This window comes from Camelus ferus, chromosome 4 (assembly GCF_009834535.1).
Source record: "Camelus ferus isolate YT-003-E chromosome 4, BCGSAC_Cfer_1.0, whole genome shotgun sequence".
Classification (NCBI taxonomy): Eukaryota; Metazoa; Chordata; class Mammalia; order Artiodactyla; family Camelidae; genus Camelus; species Camelus ferus.
This window is the reverse complement of record NC_045699.1, coordinates 25,915,540-25,932,967: the sequence shown is the minus strand read 5'-3', so window position 1 is coordinate 25,932,967 and position 17,428 is coordinate 25,915,540. Positions and strand designations below refer to the sequence as shown.

Below are 17,428 nucleotides of genomic sequence, written 5' to 3'. Positions count from 1 at the left end.
AGACCTGACCCTACGGCCACTTGACAGAATCACAGGTTTGGCAAAAACCTAAGAGCTGGGCTGTCTTTGTAAATGGGATGCGTAAGGGCCTCTCACTGCCCAGGCCTACAGCTACCTGATCTCCAGTGCTCTCAGCCCTGCTCCAGTCCAGTGCACAATTGGATGGTTAAAGGACACATGCAAACAACGTGGCAGTATGTCCATCTTGTTGCTGTTTGTCCAGCCAGCACTTGTCTTGCCTTTGTCTCCTTCCCAAAGATCTGTAGTTTGACTCTGAACTGAACCTATTAGAGATTCTAGTATTTGTGGACATTCCCATGATGCCCACTGCCCACCCCGATCCTCAGAACCAGGGCTGAGCAGGTTGATACCCTTTCCTGCTGGATCCACCTGCTGGGGTTCCCTTGTTCTCCTTGCTGACCTTCTTGGCACTAGCCACTTATTTGACTCAGTACCTGATACCCGGCACCACCCTGCGTGGCTCCATGCACTTCCGCACATGCAAGCCCTTCCTATCTTCTAGTGTCACGTGAGCAACGACCTGTTTTGTCCCATCTTTCTATTAGCTTAGGTTAAAAGGTTTTGTCTTCATAGTACAATATGAAATGTGCAAGAAAAGCCCACTTGAATTCCTTTATAGAACTCAGCCCTGAAGAATGTTAATTGTTCTTTCCTTGAAGCCCTCTTAAAATTCAGATTTCTCTCCTTCTGGAATACATTGTGTCCCTTCCACGTCTTACCCCACTGCCACAACAGACTGTCGTCAGATCTCACTTAGATAATAACAAAAACTTGCTAAATGTTAATCCAGTGCCAACTGAAAACAGATGGCATTTTAAAATTAGGATAATTTGAAGAGAGCTTAATAGAAAACCTATTTACAGAACAGTGGGTGGTACATAAGGAGACCACAAGGGAAGGTGTGGTAGAGTTGTTATCACCCCAGGCCTGCAGGGACAAGGGCGGGGAGCAGTTACTGCCACCCAGGAGTCAGGTATGCAGAGAAGGTCTCCTGGAGACTAGCAGTGATCTTTGCTTGGAAGTCACAGGTAGCGCAAGATGACGGGATGGAAGCGAGCCCTAGCATAAAACATTCATCTTTCCCTTCCCCCTGGCCTACTGCCTGCACTACCCATGGGGCAGACCATACTGGAATCCCAAGAGCATAGGAACCTGTTGATAAACTCCATCTGGGTTGGTTTCCAGTTTTAGAGCACAGAATGGAGAAAGGTAGAGAGGGCATCTGAAAGGAGAGTAGAAGAGACCCAGCCAAAATTTGTATTCATGCTTGGGAGCATCAGGTCTGGAATCAGATGTACCCCTGAGTCTTAGCTCTACCCACAGGTGTAACTGCAGACAAATCACCTAACTTTTATTTCTCAGTATCATTATCTGTACACTGGGGATAATATGTATTTAAGACTTTTGTTAAGATTAAACTCATCACGTAGCTCGAGCATGTACTAAGTCCTTAACATATGCAGTAGTTTTAACAATTCCTCTCAAAAGGTAGAATTAAACACACCCACTCCAATCATGCTGAAGTCTTCAGCACTTGTTCTAATAGACCATGTGTTTTCAAGCCTCGCTTTCCTAAGTGTTGTTCCCTCTGCTTTAGAATTTTTTCTCCCCCGATCCTAACCCTTGTTTGCCTAGAGAATCCCTACTCATATTTTAAAGTCCAGAAAGTGATGTGAAGGCTCCTTCTCGTCTTTCCCCGGGAAAGGGAACTGTCCTGTTTCTCCATGGCACACATCACTCTGCAAAGCCATTAGACCATGTTAGTCTTAATGGACTGCGAGCTCCTTGAGGTTACATCCGACAGATTTATATCCTCAGAAGGTGCTTTACTGCCATGGTCTTAGTAGATACACAATAAATATTAACTGAATAAATGAACACATGTTACTAGATTAAGTCTGTTAGAAATTAAGGGGAAGTTTCAGTAACTTTCTTGCCTCTTTGCCCCAAGGGCACATCAATCTGTATCACATTGTTCATGGGCAAAGGTAAAAAAAAAAAAAAAAAAAAAAAAAAAAAGTCAAGAAAACTGAAGAAATCCCAAAGGAGAACCCTAGACTTCACAACTTTTCCCTGGGACAGCCACGCTGGAAAATTCACTTCATGTCAAGCCTACCAGAAGTACTAATCCTAATAGATTTCATTTAGTGACTTACAAAACTAGGTAACTATGACTACAAACACCTCTATGCATTTGATGCATTTGAGTAATAAAACTACCAGTTAAACTGCTAACATTTTCTAAGTAAACAAAAGATTTTCCCTTCCTATTAAATATTTTCTGCTTTGTGACCAGGTAATGGATTCACCTGAGTCTAAGAAATGATATAAAGGACAAAGTCTCCCATCCTTACTTCCATCCCTCTCCATTTGCCACCCTCAACAAGACCACCTTTATTGCACCTGTGTGTCCTTGCTAAATGTATTTCTGCAAATGCAGTTATTTATGTATATTCTCTTTCCTCACCTCCCTTAAAAATTTGCATGTTTCACCCTCATTACACTTTTTTTATCTAAACTAACTTTGAGGTCTTTTATGTTAGCAAATAAATAGCATCTTTATCATATTTAGCTCCACATATTTCTATTTTTCTGATATACCATAAGTTATTTAACCAGATTCCTCAAAAATCTGTTTTTCAAAACTTTCACTTACAATAAATGACTTGGTGTAAGTAAGTTAGTATCTCATAGGAGCTTTCCTAGGAGCATGTGGAGGGAATTCAAAGGTGAGTGCATTTGTAACTTTGAAATATATTTACTAATTATCCTCCATGAGAATCAAACCAGTTTCTGCTCTTCCCAGCAATCTATGAAGACTGCTTGGGTGGGCGGAGTCTGATTCTTGAAAATCTGATAGGTGAAAAATTGCATTTTTAGCATTATTTTATTTACCATTTTAAAAATTATGAAAGGTTTAGTGTCTTCTATGACTAACACAAGGATATTGTACATTCTTTTATGTGAAGTTTCTATTACCAGCCTTCACCATTTTTATTATCCCAACTCTGTTTCACACATTCTTTTTTGTACTACGTATTTTCAAAATGAAGCAAAGTCATTAACAACATCAGCAAAATATTCTTCTATGTTTAGTTTTTTTTTTTAATGCTTTTGTCCCCAAGCTTCTTGCAATCCTATACATTAAAAAAAGCTAAATAGTACAAACCTAAATATCACAAAGAGGTCCCACAGTGCCCTCTGGTGGCAATCTGATTCATTGCATCTTCCCTGCTTTAACTTGGGGCAAAAGTAGGTAGATACAGCTTGATGTTCAGACTCTTCATTAGCCTCTAAGCCTAGTTCAAGTCTCCTCAACTCTGGGACAATATGAAACTACACTCACGATGAAAATGAAAAGACTTTAAAGCTAAGCCAGCCTTCAAGGAACCAGGTGTGTTCCTTCAAGTTGGTGGGCGTCCTAATAGGCAGAGTTCATTCCTTTTCTAGTTTTTGGATTTTTTTTTTTCCCCTCTTTTCTTTCCCCCTGGGTGCTTTTAAACATGATCCTGGAGTATTTTCTCAGTGAGCTGCAGTGCAGGCTTGTTACAGGCAGTCAGGCTCTGTTCCACCCTTCCCTGCTTATCAGTGAAATCAAACAGAATACCATCAGCCTCTAGAATTCCAAGTACTAAAAATATCAAAGTCAGCTTAGTCAGAAACCTGACATCCATTTCACTTCATTCATTCTGCAAGTATTTCAAATACTATTTGCAGTGTTCTAGGTACTTGTGAATTTTTCAGTGAGTAAAGCAGACGAATCTGTCCTCTTGAAGCCTATCTTCTACTTGTAGGAGACATAATATGTCATTAAGCAAGAACACTGTATTAAAAACACACAGGTCTGTGACTGTCCAAGGTGGAGGGGGGAAGGAGGGTCAATCTGAACAAGAAAGAAAGGGTAGGCCTCTCTGAGACCATAGCATCTGTGTAAGAATTTGAAGGAGGTTCAGGAACGATGTTGTTTCCCAGAGGAAGGGCCTCCCGGACGTGGAGTGTGAAGGCCATCGCATACTTGCTAAGTGTGGTGGACATGTGAAGGAAGCCCTCTGAGGATTAACAGACCTCTTCGCCCAGCTGCCGGGAATGCTGCCAATGCCAGCCCCACTTCTCATCCCACTTTGAAACTGCCCTGAGCTGGCTGTGCTGCCTCACCAAGGCCTCGCTCAAGGGCCACCTCACCCACTGACTGGTGGACACAGAGCATAAAGGGCTAGTCTGTAGCCACAACGCAGAACAGCTTCCCGCAGTGTTGGCTGAGCCCTTTGTTGAGATGGTACTGAAGCCCATCCCACTGGCTGATCCCTGCTTTCTTCCCTTTTCTTTCAGATAATCCCCAGAACACCCTCTATAGACTTGTGCGCTCATCTGTCTTAGTCTGCTTGGCTGAGGAACAGCAAGGTACCCCACTGAAAACAACTTTTGTTCATTCTCACAAATACTCAGAGTGTCTAGCATAGGCTAACACCAATCTTGGTGCTTATAATACATCAGTAAAAGAAAAATTTTTTTCATATGGAGATTAAATTCGTGGAGAGAAATTTATTAAGATACATTGTAAATAATATAGCAATTAATGCTAAGGAGAAAAAGCAACAGAAGTTAAGCAATGTCTGGGAAGGGATTGCAATTTAATTGGGAAAATTTTACATGTAAATTTAAGGTATATGGAATTACATAAATCAACATTTGAGCAAAGATCTGAAGGACATGAGGGAGCCAGCCTGTGGATAACTGGAAGAAAGCATTCTAGGCATAGGCAATATGGAAACAAAGTCTGAAAAGAATAGGTTGTTAAAAAAAAAAAAAAACAGCAGGAGATCTAGTTTGTTAGTAATACATTGAATGAGAGACAAATAGGATAGAAGTCAGAGTAAAAGAAGAGACATCATCTAAAACTGAGTATGTTATGGTAGGAATCAGAGATACTGAAGGAGGATTAATAAAATGGCCGCACTTAGGCTAACAGATTGCTTATTCTTATGCTTGCCCTTAAAACAGTCAACTGACCTGACAGACCATTTGCTACTCACAGTTCCAGGCCCACTGTTAAAACTAAAGCTATTGATCTTACTGTTTCTACTTTATTCCAGTAATCGAAAGCTATAATCATGCTTGGTCTCTGAGTCGATCTCCAGGGAGAAGGTCACAGGACTTTAAGCTTACAAAATAGCCTGAATTACCAAGAAGACCACACCTTGAGTGCTTACAAGACAAAGAGATCTAACCGCTGGCCTCTATAGAATTGGTTGCCTGGAGGCATCATGACGCCATTCTGTCTTCTGATGAGAAAATGATTCTGTTGATTGTTATTGATGTTTTATTGTTTGAGCTATGGCTATATAACCACCCCATCCCATCCCCAAGGTGGGTTCACAGTTTTGAAGGCACTAGTCTGCTGTGAGCCCCCTTTGCTCTGGAAAGCAATAAAATCGCCTATTTTCTTCTAAGCTCCAAGACCTTGTCTCTGGGTTATTGGCTCATCAGGGATGGGGGCTGATCCTTCGGCAACAATACTGGCTTTGACTCCAAATGAGATGGAAAACCAGTGGAGGACTTTGACTAGAAAACCAGAAAGATGTCTCTGGCTGGATTTTCAGAAAGCACTAAATGTGGATAAAGTCAGAAGCAAAGAAACAAGACTAGAGCAACAACAGATCAGTGTGGCTTGAACTAGAGCAGAAACAGTAGAGGTGGCTACAATGGGTTAGAATAAGGGTATGTTTGAAGATAGAAAAGACAGCATTTGCCAAAAGATTCAATGTGGGATATTAGATAAACCCTAACTCCATGATTTTGGATGTCATCACAACGGGAGAAACAGAGTTGGCTTCTACTTAGAGCAAGAGGGACTACCAAGGCTTAGAGGGAGTTACCAAGAGAGCCATCATTGGGGAAGTGGTAATTTCAAGATGCTCACCAGGCACTCAAATGAAAATGTCCAATAAAGAGCAAGGTAAAGGTGTCTGAGATTCAGGCAGGGGACTCTGCCTGCAAGTGTCAATTCCTAAGTCACTGGAACACAGGTGGTATTTAAAAGCCCTGAGGTAAAATGAAAGGAGTGAGTGTGGTTTGAAAAGAGGTCCAAAGACGGAAACCTTGAGTACTTCAACTGTTACAGACAGAGAACAGAGAGAAATCAGCAAAGGAGAATGAAAAGGAGCGATTAGTGAGGTAGGCAGGGAAGTCAGTTGCGTTCCAGGAGCCAAGTAAAAACAGCATGTTCAACTCTGTCAACTGTTGCTCGTAAGTCACACGAGATCAAGACTGGGGATTATTCATTGTCTCTACAATTCAGGGACCATGGGACACCATGACGAAATGGGCTTTAGTGAACTGGTGAGGGTGACGATAGAATGGGGAAGAAAAAAGACAAGTCAGGAGGGCAGATACTGGAGAATATATACACTATTTACATGCACAAGCTAATGAAGACCAGACTTACATCAAAAAACAAGCCTTATTCAGTTAAGTCTTTGAAATCCTATAGACCATGTTCCCTCAATACAACTGAACTAAGTTGAAAGTCAGTAACAAAAAGGTAACTCAAACCTGTATGTCTGGATATTTGTTTTAAATGGTAAATAACCAGGTAAATAATTTGTTTCAAATGGTAAATAATGGTAAATAAATTAGTGTACTGTAAAAACAACATAAGCCGAATGACAATAGAACTACCGTGAATTAAAACTTGAGAAGCCTTTTGGATCTTTACCCCCTCTGCCCTGTTTCCCTTTCACAGACTCAATACTGTTTCTAAGATGGTACTTAGAAGATTCACCATACAAACAAAAATCACTGTTCTGTATCCTTTTTCTCAAATAACTTGATTATATGCTCATCTTCCTCACTAGACTTTAGGCAATTTAAAAGCATTTATACATGTTGGTAACTTTTAGCACTCAGCAAAATACCTAGTAGGTGGGTGGTACTCAAGGCTTGCTTATTTAATGAATGGGTGAGATGAATTCTTGAACAGTTAGCTATTTTACAGCTTGTTAGGTAGAATGGGAGGGTGTACAATGCCAATGGATGGCTGAAAAATAAATCTAGATTATTGAGTGCCATGTAGGACATCAGTTAAATTGTGCGGAATTAATGTTTTTAAGAAAAAAATCACTCTTCAAACTAGCTGCAGAAATGAACTCAGAAAGTGCAGGGTTCAATAGCTGCTTCTCACCTCCCAGAGAGATCCACGCCTGAGGCTTGCTCTGACCTTTTGCCTGGCTCTTACTCAAGCATATTCTTATTGTAAAAGGGAAACATACTTTTTTTTTTTTTTCTTTATTGCAGGAGCTACCAATGTTTTTCTCAGCCCATGCCTGGAAACATCATAAAGAGATTTTCACAATAAAATTAGAAGTAAAACCTCATGAGTCCCACTGTAACAGAAACTTTTTTCATTGAAGAAAAGTTCTCTGTGAAGCAAAACTCTGAGTATGTGCAGACTCGTTACTGTTTTGTACTGCAAATAACAGAATGAATGATGATTATATATATATGAGAATCCTGATTTTGGAAGCCATGCAGAGACTTCTATTTGCTTGTGAAAACCAGAAAATGTTGGGAAAGATAAGAGAATTAGGTTGAGTCCAAAAATACCACAAGAGGAATCATCTTTTATTAGAAAAATAAAATGACTTGGCTGAGGTGAGAAGTTGACACTTCCCTTTTATCATGTACTTCTACAGAGAGAAGTTGATTCAGTATGGTGAGCCATTTGGTTATGCAAATTTTTCACTAGCTTTCAACAAGGCACCTTGGAATGGTATGTTAAAATGTAGGTGTCTAAATCCTTTTCTAGCTGTTTAACATATACTCTCAAGATGACAATAAAACTGAAAATATTGCATGCAAGTAGTGAAAGGCCTAGTTAAATTTTCACCCTCATTCTTGGTTGTGAAGGCTTAAATCCCTTAAGTGAGCACTGCTGTGAATATTTCATATTCCAAGAAGACAACTGTGCTTCACATAACGTTTGTGAAACTAGATAAACACTATTTTTGCACATAAATATCCGAGGAATGTGCCTACCAAGGTTATTTCATTAAATTGACCAACCCTGAAAGTGAGTCTCTGTCTACTGAGAACAAATCAAGAAAGGTGGCAATATAAGAGTGCTACGGAACATCATTAGTCTGGAAGGAAGCTATAGTTTCCTTGTTGGAGAAATATCCTGCTTGCAAATTACCACTTTTCTTTCCTTCATAATGTTACGAGGCCAGAGAGAAGGCCAAAGTGAAAATTTAGAGCATGAATATTTGCCAAGATGTTTACTGATGATCCTAAAATGTATTTATTTACTTGTTTGCCTTCTGTTGTCCTCATTGCTCAAGACCCTATTTCAGTCATCTTTATGAAGATGAGGCTACTCCCTGCAAAGTGCAGTTAGTTTTTCACTTTACTTATGAACTACACTGTCATTTTCTGTCAGCACTATTCTCACTGTATTTTTTAAATAAGGTTATCCTCCCTTATGAGACTAGAATATTTTAAGAAATATGTATCCCTTATTGCTACCACTCTCTTCTCTTCAGATCTGCCCTCAATCCACTCCATGTCCAGTGCCTAACATCATGCCTAGAAAACAGTAAATTCTTTTAAGTGTTTAGTGATAAAAATGACTGAAGAGAACATAAAAAAATTGTCAAAGTTGAAGTCAAAATTTAGAGGCAAAAGTCAAATAGCCATGTAATTTTGGCTTCTGGCTTCTCTTTGGTGATTCATTTATTTACCAGATGACACAATGCTACATCTATGTCTTGCAAAGGTATAATTTTAAGAATAAATAAGCAGTGTTTTGCCAAACATTAGTTAAAGTGTATCCAAGCCACTTGTGACCCAACAGCAGTAACTTCAGAAGCACTGAAAATATTATCAGCCTAAGGCCCTCAAAACTGACAGCACTGGGTAACACATGATCTTAGCATTGGTACAAAGGAAAAGGACTGAAGAAGTTTTATAACAATGAGAGGAAACTGCCAAAAACAAAATGACAGTCAAATTCTAAAACCTATTTGAAATCCAAATAAAACATGGAATAGTAGAGTTACACCATATAAATAAAATATTCAGGCACAGTGAACACCACTGTAACTGACAATGGCAGGAGAGTGGGTGTAATATTTTTGCAGAAGAGGGAAGGGTAACCAGTATAAGCAAGCAAGATGTTTAACAAGGAAAAATGTAATTCAGATAAAGTTCAAATATAAGGGGGAAAGAGAATTAACGATTTTCTATTATATTTAATTCCCCCCTCTAGGATCTTCGCAAAATCTGCTATTACTAAGTGTCTGCCATTCTTCGTACATTAAGCCAAGTAGTAGTTATTTCTAAACATCTTGGAAGATTTTTAAGGTTGCAACTAAAGCTCAGCATTCTCCACACCAGGGCTTCCCATCCTTCACAGGATATTTAGATTTTTTTTAAAATTCTCTTCCCCTCTTTCCTCATTCTAGTTGTCTTTTATTTCTCGGACCTGAAAGTGTCTCTAACAATACTAATGGCACATCATTTTTTTTGTTGTTGTTGTTGTTGTTCTTGTTGTTCTGACTTCTGGACCAACTGCGTTAAAGACAGTAGGAACCAAGCATGACACTAGAAAGACTCAGAGGAAAGGATCTGGGGGCTGGATTACTCCCTGGTGTGATTTAAGAGACTCTGCTCTGGTGGTGCTTAGGGTGGTGATAGCCATGGCACACAAACACATCACAAGCATGAGGACTTTTCACCTGCGCTGAATTAGGCTCACAGGAAGAATAAAGGTGAAATACCAGCTGTCTGTAGCCCTTAACAGTGCAGGGACGGTGGTCAATGTGGGTAGTTGTGGAGAGATCTAGCTTCTGTTAACTGCACCCGAAGCCCTGAGATAAAAGTAACAGGCTCAGGGCATCCAACCCCAATTCAAAGCAAACCATAAAAGCCTGAGGGCCTCTACAGCAGTTTTTGAAGATATTCTTATCTTCTCTGAAAATCAGACCTAGAATTTAATTGATGGGGTGGCAGAAGTGCAGGGGACCACTGATGGCTGGAGAGTCCTAAATCGAAGTCATGGCCTTCATTTTAAACAGTGTGGGACACAAAGTCCTATGTGAGGACATGAGTGGATGAGCCCACAAAGTTTGAACTCCTGACTCCTCTGAATCCTCTTGGTCAGTAGAAGTAGTACTCTTCAACTTTTTAGAGACAAGTTGCACCTTCCCTTGCCTGGGGTATGTACAAGGGTATTACTTAAAATAGATTTATCAATAAATAGTGTAATTCTCCTCAAGATCCCAGCCTATAACCTGTCCTTGCCTTCACGCTGTAACAAGGGTGAGGTCTCAGCACAGTATGAAGGGGCAGATACAATCCCTGCTTTAGGAATAACCCTCAAGGACTGCAGTACTTAGCAAACGTAACACAGCAGGGACCAAGATTAAACTTGGAGTCTACTCAGTTCCTTAGTTCATGGTCGAGGGAGAGGCAGCATTTGCCTGGATATGAGAAGAATGTGACACACAGAACTTACTCATGGTGTGAATTCTGTGTTCCACAGGAACCCAAAGTACAAAATATCCAAACGGATAAATGAATAAATAAATGGAGGAGAAGCAACAAACATCCTATGCAGAACAATTCCAATAATTTATATGGATACTCTGCCCTCAAGGAGGTAGAATCTAACTCTCAGTCGGGGCTATGCAAAGTGACTCGTTTCTCAAGAGTACAATAGTGAAAGGAAAGGGGTACAAAGGACAAGGAATAGAGCTGAATGAATAAAACTAACCTATATGAAGGTACAGTGTAATGCCAATGTAGACTACCACAACAGAAAAAAAAAAAGTTAAGTATTTTAAAACTCAAACGTAAAAATATACAAGATTGACAATATATTTTAAAAAGAGTAATAGGAATTCAGTAAAATCTTCACTGTGGTGAAGAAATGGAGTGTTACCTCAAGCTTTACAAAAAACAAAAATACTGAGGATTTACTACTAACGAAATCTCACTAGAGGAACTTACAAAGCATGCAGTTTAGGGAGGACATAAAACATGCAGTGGAAGAATGATATACAGAGGAATGGAGACCCAATACTGGCAGATATATGGCTACATTAAACCAAATATGGACTACATAATGGTGGAACGCACCCACTTGGGGAACATTAACAAATCTGAAATAATAAAGAGTAATATGAATAAAAATGAGTTGACAAATCTGTACCATTTGATTCTAACTCATTCCTCCCAAAGTTGTTTTTTTTAAATATTTACATAGCATGGTGTTAGCAATTTTCATGTCTATAATCTTTTCACATGACAACTCAGTTAAATCATTCATTTTATAGATATATATCTATATACACACACATACCTACGCACACACATTTTTTTTTTCAACTACAACTATGAGCTATGTATTAGAAACATATACCAAAAACCTAAGGGCACTGAAATGATGGAGAAGTGAAAGGATGGAGAATATTAAATACTAACCCAAACCAAACTTGTGTAGCAAAATTAATATCAGAAAAAGACAAGTCTTGGAGCAAAAATTACTACTAGATTTGGTTTGCCAATATACAATGATAAAAATTGCAGAATTCATATGCACCAATTTTCAAAGAAAGTCCTATTTGAATAAAAACATCACTGATAGAGTCTTCTGGAAATGTGAATATGCAAAGAAAGACATTTTAAGCTGGGATGAAGACTAATAAAGATATAATAGACAAAAGATGTGAAAAGGAAGAATTTATACAAAGATCAGCCAACAGCATAATTTAATCCCCAGTAAAAAGTGTAAAGATGTAAATTTTGGGAGGGGACATTAGAAAAATAGGTCAAGGGATAGAAACAGATGCTCTTGAATACAAAGTTAATAAAGCAAAGGAGTAACATTTAAGTGCAGTTTTCTGGATTTTAGGGAAATAAGCACAGTGATTTAATGAGTTCAGAGAAAAGCCAAATGGAAGCAAGCAAGCAAGCAGACTGAGCTAAAGGACTTACTCCAGGAAGGAGAGAGGACAGTGCTGATGGGAAAAGAAAAGATGTGGAGAGCAAGGAGGTAGAGGAGAGGGTGTAACCAAAGACTTTGGAGCCTGGTGACTAGAAATTGGTGATATTATTAGAGTGATTCAAGGGGTAGGAAAAGAACAAACTTGGAAATTATTGAGTTTAGTTTGAGCATTGCTTTTAGAAATGAAAACTATCCAAGCAAAAATGATCCTCAGGTATGTGAAATTCAAGGACCAGAGTTAAGCTGATGGGGGTTACAAAGGGAAAGTGAAAGCAGACAGAAGTACATCTTTAGTGGGGGAGGGTATAGCTCAAGTGACAGAGCATATGCTTAGCACACACAGATCCTGGGTTCAATCCCCAGGACTGCCTCTAAAACTGAGTAAACTAATAAGCCTAATTACCTCCTTGCCCCCTAAAAATAAATAAAATTAAAAAATAAAGTCACCTAGAAAACGTTAAAAAAAAAAAAAAAAAGCACTATATCTTTAGTATGTCTCCCAAAAGGGAAAAACAGGTTACATGGAATGAATTTGAGTGTGTTTTACCTGCAGAGGTTCCTTTTCTTTCAACCTAGCATACTTCTCTGACCAGAAGAACCTGGCAAGTGTTAGCACTGTTTTATCTCCTATAGTTGATTCTATAGTATTTCTGGTCCACATAGGTAATAGAATCCCTTCTTAATTAAGAAGAGTACCTTCCTAAATCTACCTTAAGCAAAATTGCCCAATGTTTTTAATGTCAAGAACAAGTATTGCCAACTTGTTTATTCTCCATAATTCATTTAGGGAGGAAAGAAAGAATGGAAGAAAGAGAGAGAGAAAGACAGAGAAAGACAGAGGAAGAAAGCAAGCAAGAGAGAGAGAGAGAAAGTGGGAGGGAGGAAGAAAAAGAAAGAAACGGCAGGTTGTTTACATAAATATGCAGAATTTGAGAAAATAATAAAAGTAAAACATAAAATCAAAGAGCTGTGAAGCTTAAAGGGTTCATCAGAAGCCCCACGTGAACTTTAATTCATTTTCTCTTTGAGATGAACAATCCCAACAGATAGCACTCAGGGAAGAGCAGCTTACATAATGTTGTCAATAACTTGGATGAAGTGTTTTATTCACATTTTAAGCTATCATTACCATTTAGTTGCCTGGAGAAACAAGGAACTTACAGTGATGAAGACAATTCAGGCTCACACGCTTGAGACTAATTCCCTAAATTCAGCCGATAATTTCTATGCATTTTCTCTATGGAAGTGACATATGTTATTGATTAGCAGAAACTCTGGGTTAGGGTAATGGGTATTAAACTCATCTAGCCCTATACGTATTTTCCCCTTAGAAAATTTTTACTTTGTATTCAACTTGTGACCTTCTCTTTTCCAAATTCCTTTCAAACTTAAGACCTGAATTGCATTAAAAAGCCGTTTTTCTACAGTACTGAGGTTTTCTTTGTGTGTGTGTGTGTGTGTGTGTGTGTGTGTTTTGCCACCATGCAGGAAAGCAAGCAGAATTGTCAGTTATGACCACAATGCTCTTCTCAATTTTATCAATGTTACTCTTCCTCCTGCTAGAGGAACTTTGTCCTCTTCATAGTCCATCTAAAATGCTGGAAACAAAGTAAACCTAACAAAATGCTGAATACATTTCAAGAGGGGATTTTGAAAATCCCTTTGGATATGGATCTATACCTGAAACAAAATTGTTCTTTTACTCAAATTTTCCTGTAAACACGCTAAAATAGGAAAATGTACAAGGAAAATTTGGAGTTTACACAATCCACTATTCAGCTGTGTCTGCTATGTCCCCTTACGGTACCATGTTACTATACATAGTCATAATATCTATTGAGAACCCAGAATGGACTGTTCAAAATGATAAAAAAAACCTCTTGATATATTCTTGGATTCATCATTGAGTCTCAGTTGTCTCTCATGTAGTCAAGATACAAGTCCCAGTAATGCCCCTACAGGGAGAATTCCATTAATATAAAAAGAAGGAAGCATTTTAAAAACCTTTCATTTACCCCTTCATATTTTTATTTCACATTTATTGAAGCATAGACATGTATTAGACACACCAAGACATGATCATTTCCCTTAAATCACATGAAATATTAAAGTATAAGAGAATGTGATGAGAGCAATGTAGGAATGCCTAAGAATGAGTAATACGACTAGAGTAATGTAAAGATGTAACTGAGAGACCTACACACCAGGGAACAGGCTAGGGGTGTCCTAGCCAGCCTTAGGGTTTGGAACATACTAAGTGATGAGATGGTGATGCAGAGGAGAGGGCATTCCCAGTATAAGAGGCAGCATGATCAACGGTAGGAGATTAGAAGCATCCTGGTGTGATATAAGAATAGTAAGAATCCACTATGAGCATAAAATAGAGTATATTATTTAAAGGGTACCTGATAATCCTAGAGAAATAATATAACATTTCATTCTTTATTGCAGCCAGAGAAATCAAAATTAGAAACAAGGTTAACAGGAAGTCAGGCAAATTTACTGTTTTTAATTCTTCTGTAAACATTTAACACTCAGATCTAAACAATTCTTGTCAAATTCAGACCATTTTTTAAAAATGAAAGAACTTACTAGATCACATTAAATTGAATCACATGCACCTAAATTTTCAATTACTGCTAATTACCAACATTTAATGCTCTAAGTCTATTTGCCACTCAACAGGTCCCATTAAGTCCCATTAACAGCAACAGAAATTCTGCGGGAACTGACAAAACAAATACCTCTGTGTGTACATAGTTTTCTCCTTTATAATTAACCTCTGCCTTCTGCCCAGTTTCTTAAGTTTGACATTTTAATTCCTTCAATGAAAATGATTGGATTGTGATGAAAACCAGACAGTAGCCTCATTATGTACATCAAAGTACCAGAGAGAGTAGCAACATCACAGATACTGGCCTATTCACCAGTACAAAGTTCACTGCCATGAAATAGGCAGCACAAAATACGCAGTCAAAAAGTGGAATTTTGGGTAAGCAAAGCTGATTTGATGTGTAATCTCTAAACAGGAGAAAGTAAAAGAGATTCTTTCATGGTAATGAAACCCAAAGTCCAGTTAAAGACAAAGGTGTTATCACTTGATAGCTTTAGAATTCATATGTATATATATACACACACACACATGCATACACACACACACCCATATATAAAAAAATTACCTTCTGGGTTCAACCTAGTTCCTTGAAGATACTTTTAACAACTTCAATGATGTTAATTAAAAGGCTGCCAAAGCGTTTATCAACATTAAACAATTAGATTCATAAATATTTTAGGCCAGAGTCAAATTGTTAAGTTAGAAATGATTCTACTCATCCCAAGGTAAACAAGTGGTACCCCTATGTTTTCATTTTTATGGGCACTCCTCTCATATACTTATGTATGAATGACATACCATAGCTTACTTCAAACTGCATTTGTTCAAGTATGTGTATGACTTGCCTCCATGGGTTTTGAACTGTAACCAGAGAAATCTGTTCTCTTAAATTGGGACTCAAATTGGGTTTTTCCAATTGGGAACTCAAGTACTTACCAAGTTAATATTGAATTTGCTTTGGGAGTGAGGGAATCCAGCTATCAAATATTTAACCACTACCAGGACAGGAAGCCAAGCCGCAGAGAAGCTTGCTGGAAACTTTTTACTTTTAAAAAATATGATGTATTTGAGACAGGTGTGGGTCATGGGGTTAGTATGTTTCCCATGATTTAGAAATAGAAGCCCAAGTGGGAGAACACCTTCTTTCTGGATAATTCCAGATAGTAGTTAAAACGTAGAATAAACTGTAGAAGGGCTCGGCAAGGCTGATCCTGATTTCTTTCACAGGAAAAATGGAGCAAAGAACACCTTAGTCACGATTCATAATGGACATCTGAGTAAAACCTCTTGATGGAGGTCAGAAGTGGAGAAAACCGTGTTTCCCAGTAGAACCTTAGAAGGGCTTCATTTTCAATAGTTTTAGTGTAAGATTATTCACCTGTGCATAGCAAGCTAGACTACATTTCTTTAGGAAAAATGTTTTTATCTCTATTACTTGTACCTTAATGTGCTCAAAGTGAACCATTTTAATAAAATGAATCAAAGCTTAGTTGTTTGTTTGGTATAAATATGAGATTTGTATATTTTGTGTTTAAACCAGAAAGTATAATATATACTCCAAGACCTGATTTAACTACCTACTTTTCATATGAAAATTGAGCAAATAATAAAATTTCATTTTTGCTTTGCTTTCCCCCTTTTGCTAGATTGAGTGTTAATGATCAAGTCTAACATTAATAGGAATTAATAATTCTTTTTTGGAATTTTTGGTTTTGGTTTTGGAAGCTCTAAGTCAGTAACTGTCTTAGTGACTTATTTCATCCTCATGTAATCTAAGAACTGTAATTTGAAAAGATGAAACAGGTACCCGTGTGTGTGTGCTCACACAAATGACACAGATGGAGCCTAAATTAGCATATTCTTCCAGATCTGGGTTGATTCTTGTAAATTGCTCTTAAAACCAGGAAAAATCATCTTTCAGAAAACGCAAAAAAGCCAAACAGTGCTGTGGAATCTCAGGTTGAGCGAGTTGGGGAATCAATTTTATTTTGAGATGGCTGGAGCTGGTATATTTAAGAGTGAAAATGGGAAAAAACTTGCCACAATCAATGATACTCAGTTGGATATATATTAGATGAGAAGGCTTTTAAGGAAGAAGAAATGAGGCATGTGAAAGATGAGACAGGTAGTCATCAATTAGCAGAAAAGAGTCTTTCAGTACAAGCTTAGAATATGTGTCAGAGATAGATTATATTAGGGGGTGAGATTAAATATGGTGACTACAAGCCAGTTCTCAAAGACATGATGCCTTATGCTAAAGAGATTCAAAACCACTCTGGTTGGAACAGCATGAAGAGGCAGCAGGACACCATTTCATCACCTGCTCTACTTTCTTCCTCTAGCCTAAAATTGGTCTCCCCTGAGTCCAAAAAGCCTGAGGACTTACTCTAGAGCCTCACAGATGTGAATCTGAAACCTAATTTCAACTTTTGGCTGTGTCACATGGGTATATATTTTAAATCTCTAAATTACTTCTAATAGCTAATACAATGTGGATACTATATGAACAATTAGCAGCATGGCAAATTCAAATAATGCTTTTTGAGGTTTCCTGGAATTCTTTTCAAATATTTTCAATCCACAGTAGGTTGAATTTGCAGGTGCAGAGACTGCAGATACAGAGGGCCACCTGTGTTTGCCAAATTCAATTATTTTTCAGAATTTCTGATCTATAGCCCTAATGACATTCTCCTTTTGGCATATGCAAGATATTCAGGAAATGTTTTTATCAGCTTTGGCTAGATGTTTCACAAAGGTCTAGGCTTTTCACTATTTAAAATATTTCCAAGGCA

The 17,428-nt window shown here is 38.2% G+C and overlaps 1 protein-coding gene across 1 annotated transcript in view; it reads right to left on the bottom strand.

The window, feature by feature from the left end:
- PTPRD (protein tyrosine phosphatase receptor type D) overlaps positions 1–17,428 on the bottom strand; it is a 1,875,912-nt gene that overhangs the window by 1,339,215 nt on the left and 519,269 nt on the right. The gene's annotated exons all lie outside the window — the stretch shown is intronic.